At 33.3% G+C, this 16,490-nt stretch overlaps 1 protein-coding gene and 1 long non-coding RNA gene across 2 annotated transcripts in view; one reads left to right on the top strand and one right to left on the bottom strand.

Moving 5' to 3' along the window:
* The window catches only part of LOC108003171 (zwei Ig domain protein zig-8), a 385,408-nt gene that overhangs the window by 306,891 nt on the left and 62,027 nt on the right, over positions 1 to 16,490 (bottom strand). The gene's annotated exons all lie outside the window — the stretch shown is intronic.
* Positions 1,733 to 4,166, top strand: LOC133667349 (uncharacterized). The gene is made up of 3 exons (XR_009832762.1): positions 1,733 to 2,807; positions 2,866 to 2,933; positions 3,003 to 4,166. It is a non-coding gene; the product is annotated as an uncharacterized LOC133667349 (long non-coding RNA).

The raw sequence follows: 16,490 nt of genomic DNA on the forward strand, positions 1-16,490 counted from the left end.
AACGATATGCTACGGGTGAATGAATCAGCAACAAGATTTAAGGTTATCGAATCAAGCGAATCACCGTTAAACGAAGTGGCCTCCCCCCTCCCTCCCTCCCTCCTTTTCTTTTATTTCGTTCAAGTGTCTCTTTCCCCTTTCGCTGATTTCACCCTTTCAGGTTGATATCATTGGAAGTGAATGCATGCATCTTTGAAATTGCCTCGGCTGCAGGATCGTGTGAAAACAGCTCGCTCACGGCTAAGTGTACACGGAGTAAATAATGGTAACTGTGTAGTTTCTCGAATTCTATTCTAAATAAAGGTCTTTGAAATTAGAGAGAGAGAGAGAGATATTAGGAAATTTGCAATTCGCATAGAGATATTCCTGTTGTGATTTAATTGGTGGTTATTGAACATCTATCTTTTTGAAATTAAGATTAATTTTTATTTAAGAATTTATTTTCCACTTTTTCTTTTTATTCTTAGATTTTTAGAAAGGATTTAATTTAATAAATTCTAGAGATCATCTTTCAAACTTTTTAATTTCTCAAAATCGAGGATTTTCAATTTCTTGAAAGTATCAGGAATTTTTTCACTCCTAACTTTCAACTTTTAAAACTTAGAAATTATCTTCGAAATTTCAATATCTTTCAACTTTCCTATCTTTTAATATTACCAATTTTAAAATATAGCCAACTCTTCGAAAATTTTTAAAAATTCTTTCTCTCCAATTTCCAAACTGCTCCAACGATTACTCAATTTCGTAACTTTTACGATTTTAAAACCTGCACATCATTTTCTCGATATCTTGATCGTATTTTTAATTCAAAAACTCGTATTCCTCGAATCTCACGTTCATTTATCCCATATTTGGAATTTCTCTGTCGAATAAATAACTTGGACAGGATGTACGATTTCAATAACGCATCCTTTTGTATAGCAAAAACGTCAATCTCGAATACAAATTCGTAACCGGGCGAGAGCGTTGCTTTTAACTTTTAAAATAAATACATCTAGAAAAGTAATGGCGAATGATTTTCTCTCTCTTCTTCTTTTTTTTTCTCTCCCTTGTTCCACTTTTTATACATCCTGACCAGTCTCGAACTCTGGACAATCATAAACTTGCCCGTTGAAGTTAAATGTAGAAGTTTTGGGGACAAATCGTTTTCACAAAGTCAAACGTCCCGATCCCGATTTACGACACTGGGCATAAATGAATCAGTTTTATCGATCCTCGAGCATAAAGTGAACCAGACTGGACTTTGTTAAGTTAGCGTTTTATGACGTAATAAAACATTCATCGCCCGTGAAGTTATCTACTGCCAGAATTCTGTGTTTAACGTTTTACGATTCGACGAATTTTTCTTTATCTTCTTGAACGACAGGGCAACCGGTGATAATGTAAACAATTTTTTTATATTCATCGGTGTTAATTAAAGATTCAGGTATTTTCTCCATATCGTTTACTTCTAAACTGTCGGAATTGTCACGCGATTCCTTTTCTTTTTAAACTGATTTCCATATCACGAGCGAAGAAACCAAATTTCTACGAAACTCTTACAAATAATTATCGTTTCAAACTTCAATTTTATCGTCACTTTTCCCCGTGATCGAAGGTAAAGGAAGTTATTAAAATCTCGCTCTTGCTTCTATTTCGATTATTCTCGTACCAAGTATAACAGATTTCAAACGAATTTTTGGAAATAATAGGTAATATGACCGCCTAGCCCAGTTATCGATATCGCATGCACCAAGGTGGATGATAAAATACCTTTCCGTTGGGCCGTCCGTTATGGCGTTCAATTTTCATCGATTATACGCGATAAGAATGTCCTTTTGTGGAGGAATGAAAAATTCTTTCCAACCGAAAGGGTAAAAATTCGGTCGGATTTTCGATAACCCGGCTGGTGGTGGTGGTGTGGGGGGGGATGGTTATTGATTCGATTTAAGTGGCGATGAAACGCAAAATTATTCCTTCGTTATTTCCATTATTCGAGGAAAATTATTCGGGCTGCGTTGCAGGAATTCGCAAACAAGAATGTTGCATTTATTCCCGATATAATAGAATTTTATCGCGATACCTCCGTTTGCTCGCGCATACGTTTTCATTCGAATCGTGTCGCGTTACGAGAACGTGCAAATTTGACGTAGAAATTTTCCATCCGTTTTCGCACGATGCGAAAAAATAAATATAGGCAGAATAAATTGAACGAGTAACAAGTAGAATTTACAAGAAGAATTTTATCATCGTATGTCAATTTATTAACTTGGATCGTTTCGTAGGAAATTTCATCTTTATTATAATTTTGATTGGCGAAAGGAAAAGGGCTCGAATATCGCCGAGATCCCATCCGTGATCTCCGCATGCATGCAAAATCCAAATTCCAACCAGTTGAACCAGTTAGATCGATCCTCTCGTTTGAAAAAGTCGACCCAGGGAGTGGCCGCTAATAATTCAGGAACAGGGGAAACTAGTTTAAGGCCAACAACAAAAGATAAACAACGAGGGGGGCGGAGGGGGAAGGGAGAGAACGTACTCCTGGTCCGCCATGGCTCCCGAGCGGATCGTAGCCACGGCCATAAACTAGTCTTTTCCTGGCAGCCAGGCCGAACTTTTAAGACGGACAGAAGGTGCTTTTATTGCTTTTCGCGTGTCCCACGTGGTTCAGGGCTGTGCGGGGAAATTGGAAAAAAGGAAAAAGATGCCCTCAGGGCCTTGCTAAGACGGGCCATCGGGGGAGAGGCAGGCCTCTCGGTTATCATTTAGATGCATGGACTTGCAAATTTCATCGTGATGGGGACCGTTCTCGTGATACGTGTGTATATGTATGTGCGATTGTGTGTGTGTGATTCGACACGCGTTTTGTATATCTCTTCTTTTCAGGAGGAGGAATGGATACGTGGGAAATAATGTCGCTAGATGTCTCTAGTGTTTAAGTTTTGGAATGGAAGGTAGAAATTTATATATTTTTTTTTCTACTTATTTTCAAATAGATCGTATTCAAGGAATCGCTATTTTAGGAGGAGTCGATATGGAAAACTATAATGCTGTTATTGATGTATGGGGTTATTTAATGCGTATAAAACTTGGAATCGAAATCATTTCTATCGAATAATAAAACAATTTCTACACACTTTTTTTCCAACTCCCCTGGTATTCTTCTCCCGTATACACGCTACTCGCAACGTACGTGAAAATTTGAAGAAAACTTGCGGTAATTTGACCAAGTTGTTTGAAAAACCAGTTTAATCCAAGATTAAACTTAAGTTTAGTTTATCAAGCTTAAGATAAACAAAAAAGAAAGAAAGAAAGAAAGAAAGAAATGACACGTTCTAAATGCAGAAACCGTGTTCCTCGTTGAACGTTGTTATTTTCGTCAGATCTAAAAATGACGGAGACGTGCGGCTAGATTTTTCGCGCGAGGTAAAGAAGAGGCCACCAAAACGCTCCGAGATGTCACCGAGTACGTGAGGAAGTGTCTTCCGCCAAGAAGAAAACAGACTATGGTTTGATACAACTGGATTTCTCACTGCGGGATATATTTTCTTCTTGTACACGAGTGGAATAAGGAATATAGATGTAAATGATTTTCACTCGTTGGCGTTTTTCGGCATGGAACTCGCTCATGTTTTTACGAAGAGTATGAAACAAAATGAAAACTCGAAACTTTATTCGATTTATATAGGGAGATGAGAAGGTAAATTGGGTTGCAATGAGTTTTTGCCCTTTGACTTGAAACTTTATTATATTTTCAGTGCAGGGTGGATTTAATACCGAAACTGTCAGCCTCGTTAACTTGAAGAGTGTTTGAGATTTTTTTGCTCCGAGAATCGGTTACAATGGGTTTTCTTTGATGCAATTTTATTATGTGTTCGATGTAGAGAAGTTTAATATTGGAACTTGTTAACTCTAAATTGTCAAAGATTTTTGACATTTTGTTTTTGGATATTATTGGTCAATGTACTTTATAGTACAGTATAATTAGATTAATTTGATGATGCGATAATTTTTAAAATTGTATTTGTATTTTATTAAACGTAGATGCTTCACGTTAATGTTATTCGTGGTTGAGGCGATTTTCATTTACTCGTAAAGAGGAACTGATATTTGTACATATTTTATCTCCGTAAAAATCTTATTACTATTTTAAGATGTAGGTAAGGAATTTTATTACATGTTGCTTTAAATTCTAATTGTAATACGTGGATTAAAACTTTGTAATTTGAAAACCTGTCTAAAACTGTATATAATTGTCTTTATTTTATTTCTTTCGTGAAATCTCGATGAGCAAAAATATTTAAATCTTATTCTGCAATTCAAATTTTGTTTAACGCTATGTTAAATTTTCAATTTATCGAATCTATTTTCTCGGACTTCCATAGCTCAAAGATTTTAATTTTCCTCTTAAAATTCGAGTTTCAAAACAAAGTTTGATTATGAATTTGGAATAGTAATTTCTCTCGTATATTTTTCAAAGAATTATCCTTCTTCTCTGCTTGTGTTTTTCGAATCTCATTGAGCGAAAATAGGCGAGAAAAGAAAAAGATAGGGATATCTATTGGTTGAATATTCACAGACAGCTTTTTCATTTTATTGCTAGAAGGCAATCGAACAACAGTCATCATCATGAGTTATAAAATTATTTTATTGGCGACAGGTGTGCTCGAGCACTTGAGTTTCCTCGGGTCGAGAGTAATTACTGCCTCTTTGAGAATGGTGGTGAAATCCATTTAGTCGATTGGCAATTATTCCAGTAGAATTCTTTCAATAGAATGCAAAACCGATGGAAAACACCTTGTTGTATACATATTTAAATTTGCACGCACGCAAATTTCTTTCTAACTTTTATCAAAAAAAAAAATTCTAAATTTAGTTTTTTTAGGAAAGAGAAATTTTTGTTGTGAATGGCGTTTTGTACGACGAGAAAAGCTCTTGTTGATATTTGTAAGATTCTTTTTAGTTTAAAAAAGTTGTTAATTCATCACACAGTTATGAATTACTTCACTTATATTTGTATATCTTCAGTATCTACTTTGTATATCTTCAGAGTTGGAGAAAAATTGTAGGTAAAATATAAAATAAACGTAAAATTAACGTTCCGTGTGCTTCCAAAAACATATTAGAACGCATTATTAGACAGCAGATGTTGCATTTAAATGTGTAAACATTTGTAAAATGTACATGGTATGTAGAACAAATTTTGGATTCAGAATATATTTGGGTATATTATAGATTATTTTGGTTGGAAGATATTCAAATTCAAGTTCCAGATTATAATATTTATTAGAGTTAGCCTTTATTTAGGTTTCTATACTTTATTCATTATTTGCAAGTATATGAATTTGCATTAATATTCATAGCTTCCAAAAAATAAATTACACAGAATTGTAAATTGGTTAAAACTTCAAACTTGATTAAAATTTCTTGGTTTTTGAACATTTAAATTAAGATTAAACAATTTTCAGAAGTAAAGCTTAGAATTTTCTAATCGTAAATTTTCAAGTTCTATATTAACATTCACGAGCATTATGTATAATATATTAATTTTCGTGGAAAAATTTATCGTGTATGAGAAGCACACTTTCGATGATTTAATTTCGCGAATCTGGAGAAAACTCACTGCGCAATGTTTGTTTTGAAGCATTATAAATTGCGGGAAAAATTAATTCAAATACGTAAAGTTTCGTTATATCTGAGAAATTGCTTTGCATTTCGCGCGTATGCAATTCTATCACGCAGATAATTCTCGCGAAACTTAGTTTTATAACAATATTTCCTGCAAAATTTGTAATTGGAAAACTATTGATCACGATATACGATGAAGTATATCGATATATGTTTCTGATCTTTTTCCTCGATTTCGTGAGAATTATTATCTTCGACATATGCTACTTTACAATTCAAAATATAAAAATCGAGTTATGTTAATTCCAATATTCTTCGATAAAAGTTTCATCTTCCGATTTGTTGCAAATCAACGAATTTGGAAAAATTGTTGTCACGGATAGAGCGAAACGTCTTCGCAAATTTTTACCTTCCTCTCGAAACTCTCTCAAACCGAAACTTACACTGATTGAATTTCGTCGTCCAAGTATAATTATGTACGATTTACGCTCGGTTACCACGTGAACTTGGTTAAATTTTCACGAGAATTTATATTCGGGTTACAATTATCTCAATTTCGTGATATCGCAAGTGATACAGTTTAAAATTATACAATTTGTACAAAGTATATTTCTACTTTTACGAATTATAATTTATTCCTTTTTTATCATTAAATTTCTAGATTTGCATGTAAATTTACACGGTGTTTCGCGCACACGAAATGTATAATATATAACAAAATTTAAATTGAAAATGATTAAAATAATTAACGAGCACTGTTCAATTCAACACATCCCCATATAATCAAATTTTTTCGTTATACAACTTCGATTGCGACGATATGTAATACCATAAATGATATTTAAATATTTGAACGGATTTTCCGTGTGAAGCGTAAGCGAGTTACACGGCGAGGCTTTCAAAGTTAGAACCAGTTAATTCAATATCCCTCTTTGGCACGTTCATACGGACGCAGGACATTATATGCCGGGGTTGGAATTGCATTGCAATTGGACCGGTCTTGTACAGAACGTTCCACAGCATTTGACGCAAATAAGCAATTTGTCGATGGACCCGTTAACAGTTCGACATCCCAAATTTCCTTTCTCTGGAATGTTATTAGTCCGCGCGAGAAAGTCTCCGTTTCTATTAATCAGTCGTATGAAAACTGGCAATCGTATGTAATATTACATTACGTTATCCTTTCGCTTGTATTTTGGATCGAGTGCAAATTGTTTCTCAACAGGTACATTGGAAATAAAATTTACAATTTCATTCCTAGTTTCTTTTCTTCTTTTTCTTTTTGGATGAATATTCATACTCGCAAAATCGATTATTTTTTCGTGTCAATATGTATATATTTTTTTATGTATAAATCTTTAAACAAGCATTGCAACATATCTGGACTTCTCCTAAGTGGATTAATAATTCATATACTCGAGGAGAACTTTACTTGTACAACATGGCCGCTATAAGTTTGCGGTTAACTGTATAGAACTTGAAGAGATTATGGCAGAGAAGATGATTGATTCGAAGGCATGCATAGTCTTCTTCTCGGTTAATTCGACTCGGTGTGCACTGGAAACAAATGGAATATTCTTCGATGTGAGTAAGAAATTCCGAGGCCGGATCGATTTCGTGGGTATTTTTAAGAGTGGCCGAGCAATTTTGAAGAGATGCTCTTTGGAATATTTGAATTCGAAAATATGATATTCCCGGGATAGAATTGTTTTAAGGTAATAAAATTTGATCGCAAGATGGATAGATTTGGTAATGGATTCGTTTCAAAATAAATTTCTGCATGGATTGATTTTACATTCTATTGATTCTGGATTAAATTCGTCGGGGAAATAAGTTGAATTAAAAGGATTGTTCCGTAAAAGAATTTAAATGTGGCCATTATTGCAGCAGAATCTCTGTTCTATTATTTAAATGGCACGTTTCCTCTTGGAATTTTATCCGAATGAATGTATATATATTGCTTTCTTTATTTTTTTTTATTTTCACGAGGCGGAATCTGCTTAAAATGAAAATTAATATAATTTATACGATTAAAAAGGAACGAGATGATGAGGCCATTGTGTGTAGAATTTAACGATTGCGATTTGAAAGTTAACTTTTTCCGAAGACCGAATTATCATATTTTCTTCGTTTATTTCTATGCAGAATTGTCCCGATATTTTTGTAAAAAGAAAATACAACTTTCCATTTAAGATTCTTTCATTGCTTTATCGACAGAAAAATACGATACGATCTTTATATATTATTCATGAAAGAATACTAATTTTATCATTTGACGCTTCTTCCTCGAACGATTCAACTTTGATAAATCTTCAACTGAGATTGATTCCAATCAGATAAACTTCCGATAAGATACGAATTTAATATTCGAAAAAATTGAATTCACAATGATTTTCCACAAAAATTATAATTTTCAACCTATCAAGTTTTACTAGTAATCAACTAAAATATATTGAACGCGAAAACTAACAAATAAATTTATTTCGTATTTCGAGAAAATTTTTCTATCTCGATTAAATCTCTAATCTAAGAGAGAAACGGAGAGAAATTTATCACGTATAGATGTTTTGCGAGGATACATCAGGATAATGAGATTCATTCCTTGCCATAAACTTGTAAAAAACTAGGCATCGTAACAACGTCCCCTCCTGGATGATCCACGAGCAAGATCTCTCCTTTTTCTTTTTTTTTTTCTACGACATCTTTGAGGAGGATCGGGGCCTCGTTCCTTGGATAACGAGTGAGACAATAAGTTCCCTTTTACACAGGTTGTTGCGTTCAACAACTTCGTTTTGGGATACATTGTCGCCACGTACTTTGCCCAACAACTTTCCGTATTTTTACGATTCCAACCAGATTGCTATTGGCTCCTCAAGGAGAGGAATCAAGAAACCTTAACCACTCGAGGTATTGCGTCCGTTTATTCTCCTGGTCAGTGAAAATTTATTTAAAATCGAACGATAGAATCGTATTCTTTTCTTAATTTTATCTTTTCTCTCGTACTTCATGCAGTGCAAATAATTCGCTTAGAGGTTGCATGAGAGATGAAGTATCGAGGTTTTGATGGTGGTGAATTGATCGTGTTACTGGGAAGCATATTGAGGGATTCGAAGGACTTAAGGAGAAGATAGTAGTGGAGGAAGAAAAGGGAGTCGATTAATAATGACTTATGGTTTGGTAATAGGATTATTATTTAGCAAAGGTTAGACTATAATATAGGTGACATAATGCAGGTGGGGTAAGGTGTCGATTATTGAGGTCTTGGAGATGGTAAAGGAAAGGGAAAAATGTCTTGTTTATATATAATTGATTTCTTTGAATCTGTAGAGAATTTGCGAAAGTTCGTGAAAATTTTGAGGCGTTGAAGCGAAGCTAATCTTTTCTGTGTAGAAAGGAAATATGGAATTTTTTATTGGACGGTTATTCGAATTAATAGGAAAAAGAATATTGGTAGAGAGAAATATTTTGTGAGCACGTAATGTTGCAAGAATTTATATACTTTTTAGTTATATCGATTTAACTTTAAGATCGTTATTTTAAAAAGTTTCTTGATTTTTATTTCCGGGAGGAACGCAGAACAATGCGAAGAGGGAATGGAAAATTTTTAATCTTTTCTCAAACTCGAAAAATCGCCCCTAGCTATCAACCGTGAATATTTGCTCCCTTTTGAGTGTTGACAGTGTTCGTTTCAAGTGTCGTCATAATTCTATTTCATAATTCATAATTTTAAATTTGTATGTAAATATTCCTTTCTTCGTATAACATCTCTTCCATTGTTTTATTTGTTTTTTTTTCCAGAAATAACTCGGGAACAATTGAATTAATTTTTCAGTAAATAGACCTTCAAACTGGTACACATACGTCATGATACGGCAAACAATTCTTTGTTTTCTTTTTAATAAAAATTGTAATTTTTTAATTCTTTTTTTTCTCAATAAAATATTACAAGTTCAAAAAGTAGATATTTGGAAGGAAATTAATAAATTATTTTTAAAACTTTCGTGCAAGACGTATTATCTACACATATCTGACTTAAATTGATATATAGTAATCGTAATTCAGGTTAAAAATTACTTGATCAACAATTCGAAACATATAATTAATATTTGATATTTTTAAAAAATCTAACACCTCGTGATAAAGTTTACTGATTCGTTTTCCATTATTTTTATCATTTATAATTAGATCAATGATATCGCGAGGAAAGCATTTAAACAACGTTGTTGTTACATTATCGAATACCACGTATGCACAATGCACAAAATACCGTGAAAATCATTGAAACGTGAAGGAAAGGGAATTTATTCGGCGAATGCAAATTTTCCGAATGATAACTGTGATTATAACGATGAAAAATTACGTTATTAAATCGGAACAATTCCACCAACGTGGTTAGAAGTAATTAGTGATGAACGATTGGTTGACACGCGACACGTGGCAACCGATTTTCCGTGTTTATTGCAAAAACACGTTGCTCTATTTTGCGCGACATTACTCATTGTCGTTCAGTTGCGAACGATCGTTATTTAATTGCACATACACTATTTGTGTTATCGGTGAATGTGTAAAACGCATTTTATGTTCGTTACGTAACCTGCTAACATTGAATGAAATTGTTTTTCGAATTAGAGACCATCGAATTGGTTCGTTGAATGATGTAAAATGTTAGATTTTTTTTTTATGTTTGTCTTTGGAAATGTGTTTTGTTATTTTTACGAGTGAATTTTCATTAAATTTTTTTATAATAAACTATAATAACTAATAATAAAAATAAATGTGATATATTTTTCATGAAATATATAACGGGTTATAAAATTGGAATTTTTTAATTTTTAATGATATATAACTAATTAAATTGAGAAAATTAAAATTCATTTTTTGATAAATGTATTAGATTGGAATGTACAAATAACGAAAAAATTTGTAATCTAATAAAATAAGCGATATATACGAAAGTAATTATTCAATTTTGAGAATTTAATAGAAGATGGATGTTATAGAGAGATACGATTTTCTTTGGGTCAGGGAAAGCGAGAAACTCGTTAGGAAGTCATTAAAACCATAAACGCGAAAAGAAGATTTAATACATAATAAGTAAGCAATTAATTCGAGAGTTTGGAAGTGTAAAATAAATATAGTATTACGTGTATAATTGCATATGTGGATCGTGAATACGTTCATTCATTTGGATAAGTGGATTCTTTTTCTAAAAGAGAAATTAATATTATTCGTGTAAATTCATATTATTCTCTATTAATTATTCCCCACTTTTTCCATTAATCAAGTAATTTTTGTTTAATATAGAATTTTTATAGAGAAGAGGTATATTTAAAATAAATGCTAGAATAGATGATGATCCATAATGATAATTTTATTTCCTACTTTTTAAATGTTTTGATATAGGCGTATTTTTTTTAACGCAAAATTTCAGTTTAAAATTTTGATTTTAGAGAAATTGTTCCTGAAATACACGGTTGAGTGGTTCATAAATGATCCAGAGTCAGCCACTCGTATCGCCATTAATCGATCGAGGGTTAATGCTAGAAAATTTATAACTTATGATTTATCAAATATTTCATCGCGATATATAACGCTATTTTCATAAATAATTCCCGATAAATCTTTGAGCGCTTCAACAAATTTTTTATTCTAGGCAAATAATATTCGAATTAAAATTCTATATACGCGAATAATTTCAAAGTAACTTCTTCAAGCATTTCCCAAATTGTTCTACTTTGAACCGAAACGCATCAAATCAGGATTTCGTATATATATATATAATGCTAAATTTTTGATGTCATAAAAATTTAAATCTACTTGGACTGATTAAAATATCGTTAAATCAGGGAAAAATCTTCAATTCATTCTTAATGTTCATCCTCGCGTATAAAATTATAGTAGATTCAAGAAATTCCGTTTGACAATGAATATCCCGATTTCTTGATTCAGACTTACAAAGCCGCGCGAAATCTATGAAGGATCATTATCCGAGGAGTTACACCGATTAAAGATAAGGTTTAATTGCAAGCTTAGCAGAACGATGGCCGGTAATTGCACTTGGGGAGGAAGCAACGATTACGTACGTTCGATTATAAAGCTCTGAAAGTCGATTGTAATTACGAAGATCGATTTTCGAACTAGCTCGGTTGGATGGGAATTCGAACAAGGCCAGATTTGTAATCCAGGCAAAAGGGTGGTCTGTTCGGTCTCTTTAAACTTGCTTCCATACTGTTTCGCTTTTCATTTTTCTTCACTTTCTAAGACGAAATAAGAATATTGTTCCTTCTTTTTTAATTTCACATTAGTTAGATGTTAAAAGATGGAAGTTAATAATGGATATCATTTTTAACGATATTTGCGTCGATATTTCTAATTTTCTTTTCTCTTTGACAGATAATCCATTTCGTATGTAATAAAAAAAGAATTTTAAAAATTCGTTCGATTCATATAGCGATGATTTTTTTAGAAATACGTGTCTGTCAGTAAAGTAAAATTTTTGTTTTTTCTTTGGTAATAATTTTAAGCAAAGGTGACTTTTCTTTTTAGGTGAATTTATATAAAAATTTTAAATTTTAAAAAACCTGCGTTTATTGAAGCATGTTTTATTCATGTTTCGAGATTAATTCTTTACAACGTGTCTAACCTTTTACGGGATCTCCTTTTTTTTTAAAGCAAAAATAATGTCGCTAAAGGTTTTGTTAATACCAACTTTCTCTCTTTCTTTTTTTTCTTTTTTCTTTTTCCACTTTTATACTTTTACAGGTTCAAAGAGTGTTGTAAACGTGGGCACGAACTTGAAACCTGTCGATGAAATAGATATGACTCCTGGGCGTTTCTCTTGAATTTTGCATGCTCGTTGCGAAAACTCTGCCGAGCATCCACCCTCGCGTAAATATGCATGGTTTTGTCGAGCGTCTAATTAATTGAAAAAAACGTTAACTGGCCTCATCTATACTATAGTCGTGCTCCCCTAACGAGCCTCTTATCAATTTATAACAACTTCTTATACGAAGTTTAATTTAAAAACGCGAAGATGTCGATTTTTCCAATTATAAGTTCTTCTTCGGCATCTTCGTAATTGCAATTTTCATGGGATTTTTAAGGAAATTTCAAATTTTTTATATTCTATTTTTTTACTCCTAAGAAGCTTCAAATTTTCACAATTTCAATTTTTATGAATCATAATTCCTAACTTTCTTTCTAAATCCCAATTTTTCGTAATTATAATTCCTTTAATCTTTATTTGTCAATCTTTTCTTTCCTTTCGCAGAAATAATTTATTTCTAAAAATAGTTCGAGTACTTGTTTTTTTCCTCACTTGAGCGGGTTAATAAAAGATCGGGGAACAAATTCCAGGGTAGCCGGTAAATCTTTCGTAACTTGCTCGACGCCAAAAAAAATTTCCTCCGCTATATATTTCAATCACACACAGCCAAGAGTGGAAAAGTTTTGCCATTACTGTATCGACGAAATAAATTCGATGGCTGAGCACAGGTAATTTAGCAAGTTTTAGTGATTGACAGCCGAAACCACGTTGCAAGGAACGTTATTGGAGGAGGGGGTGTGAGAGTAAATAAGCCTCTAACTTTTCCTTCTTTGTGGCGGGGGGGAGTGGCTGGAAAAACTTTTTCCACCACCTCCTCAAGTGGCGTTTAATTAATAGCAGGGAATCATCTCGACGGGAAAAATTTCGATAAAGCAGGAAACCTGTTTGAAAGGAATGAAATCCTATCTGACGACGTAACATTGTTAAACGGAGAAGTTCAGTTTTAATTTTTATCCTTGGACGATTATGAAATTTGTAAACACCGGTCGAAGCATCGATTTTAATTTTTGAATAATAAAATTACGATTCTTTTTCTAAATAAAAAAAATAAAAATATAGAAAATTTGCGATCGAAATTATAATTTGTGTTATAATTTCTTTTTTATTTTTGAAAAATTGTGAAATTAATTTTATCTTTTCCAATTTTAATTTTTCAAAATAAAAAAGATAGAGATTAAATATAAAATTAGATAGAAATTTCAATCTTTTGGATAAATATTTAATGAGAATGAATTTTTTAAGCGTTTCAACTTATTTATAAAGATTTATTTGTACATAATGCGTCGTGGTGCGCGTGCTTTTGCATACAACTTCGCGATAAATTCTTTATGCAAATTAAGTATTGAACACGAGGCAAATTTATCCATTTTAATACACGGTGTATGTGAACGAATATTTTTTAGAAACCTAATTAAACAGTTGGCATAATGAGTCCGTTGTAAATCCGCGTTGTTAATTCCTCCAATTTTATTTTCGATTGTAATTATTCAGCCTCGGTATACACGAAATTCATCTTCACAAAATATACCGTTGCTTATTTTTAATGCAAACTTTATAAAGAAGAATAAATACTGAAATTTCAAAACCGATATGTATAAATCAAAAGCACAATTTCTTTGTTTCTCTCTTCGTTTCCAAGAAAGAATTCCACTCAACTCTGGCGAAAAAATTTTTCTCCAAATAAGACTCCCTTTCGAAATCTTTTTCATTGATTAATATTTCTTTCTCAAGTAACAATAAAATCTCGAACAAATCTCTTTCCCCCCGCGAAAGATCGACACGATCACATTTTATGCACGATCTGCCTCTCAAGACACCCGATGCATTCATGCAAGATTCTCGTTCGTTAAACTGCAAAACTTTTGAATATGCTAATTTCACGGTTAATTCTAATGTTTCCGGGGGAAACGGGGCCACGAACGAAGAAGTGAATTGGAGGCGAATTAAGTCTTGGGTGGATTGCACGGCCGATTAATTATCCACCGTTCGAGTGTTGTAACGAAGTATTACGAGCGAGGGGGTTAAATGATCGGTTGAATTCCACGAGAAATATTTAACAATCCTCTTATGCGCCTCTCCTCCTCCTTCTTTCTCCTCTTCTCTTCGGATTGGGACGTTCTTGCGTGTCTAAACGAGGCTGAAAAGTTTCCCACCCCCTTTCAAGAGGAGGCCGTTGGTTGAAAGGGGAGGAAAGAAGGGAGAAGTTCTTCTGGCCTCGGTCAGATGTCCCTCTATTGATCGATTTATCGAGAAGGAAAATGACGAGGATTGACTCGAGTCTTCCAATCCGAGGACGTCGATTGATAAAAATTCGAGTGATTAAGAAAACTTAAATCCGTAAATTGTTTATTTGAATTTTCGAAGTGAATTTTAAGTGAATTTATTATTATTGGAAAGTTGTGAGGGCGGAGGTTGATTAGATCACAGTATCTCTCTATATCGATTATTTTTCTCAATTAAAGTGAAATGCGTTGAATTTAATTCAACTTTCCTGCGAATTAATCAAAGTTTCGTAAAAGAAGATTACGCGAATGGAAAGTTGGTATAAATTGTTTTGTTATAAACCGAGGAATTGTACGAGAATTCTACGTAGCTGAATACATTAATTTCCTTGAAAGAGAGCATGAGAGAGAGACGAGATATTTTAAAAAAATCTTTCTTACAAAATCACACGACCAAAAATATTCCTCGAAAATAATCCTCGACGTCGAGGGCGAGCTTTCCATCCCCTGTTAATACATTCCGAATAACATTCACGATATTATTATTTAGATCAGCGAAAATGGACCAGTTTGAACGTGTCAATCAACGCGTGCTGCCAATACTCCCCATCACAGTGGTGTCAGATAGCGCCCCTTGTACCATTGATCTGGCCACAGTGGCCACGATGCCAGATAACCAGGATTCACCTCCTGTATTCGTCTCTCGCCTATATCTTGTCAAATCCTTTTACCAGACTGTACACCGGCGTATCTCGAGCCGGTCAGCTGTACCCCTACCCTGATGAAAACGCGACAATGCGATTTCGCCATAGGCCGGTCGCATAGAAATATACGTACCGGTCGACGGCACGCGTATCGTAAAATACATCCTGCCCTCGATCCTGTCCCTGTGATTGGTTTATACGAGCCCCAGTTGCTCGTTTTATGCGACAGTCGCGTGACACGGGGACGCTTATTATCATTTCGCTGGCGAATTCCGTGGTAGGGTCGAGAAAGGTGGTTTTCTCTTAATTAATTTAGTATCGATTTCGGATTTGAAATAATTCCGTAACGCGTAATTTTACGCCACGGATATCGCGGTAGTATTCGTCGTAATATAGAAATTGTCAAGATTGTTAAATAGAACAGAATTGAGAGAAGTTGGTTTTTCTTTTGCGCCTGTGTCCGTTTTTGTCTATTTTTATTTATGGATATTAGATAGTGCAAAATTCGATGAATAGTGGTAGGATATATGTAGCTCATCCATTTTGTTTTATCATCTTCTTTCGAAAAATCTTATGATGCCATTTTTCAAAGATTGCTATCATTTATTTGCACAATATCGATCGAGATAGTTTATCGCGTTTATCATTCAAAGTCCTAAAGAAAAATTTTCAATATATCATGGAGGAAAATTGATATAATATACTTATAGAAATATATTTATAGGAAAAAAATTTCAATTTGAAGCGTGGATGTATTGATTAATAGATTATATATTCATTAATAGGCCATCGTTAAATTTTCGCGTTATGATTCGTATTAATATTGGATATATTTGACTAGAAATATCATATTTCGCTCGTGTATTACTCGGGTTGCATTAAATTTCATAATAGTTGGTTATGTCGAAACTGGAAATGTCTACTTTCCGATATATTACGCTTCCCGGAAATTGTAATATTAGGGAACACGATGTTACGTGTTATGAATAGGAATTAATCAACAAAGATGTTGTTTTGCATTAATAATATACTGTTACATTTCCTTCGATTTATGGTTAAGCTGTTACCAATTTCGCTTTCCATTTAAATTACTTCACGTTACACTTTATCAACTTTTCCCCCCCATTCCAC

This window comes from Apis cerana, linkage group LG14 (assembly GCF_029169275.1).
Source record: "Apis cerana isolate GH-2021 linkage group LG14, AcerK_1.0, whole genome shotgun sequence".
Taxonomy (NCBI): domain Eukaryota; kingdom Metazoa; phylum Arthropoda; class Insecta; order Hymenoptera; family Apidae; genus Apis; species Apis cerana.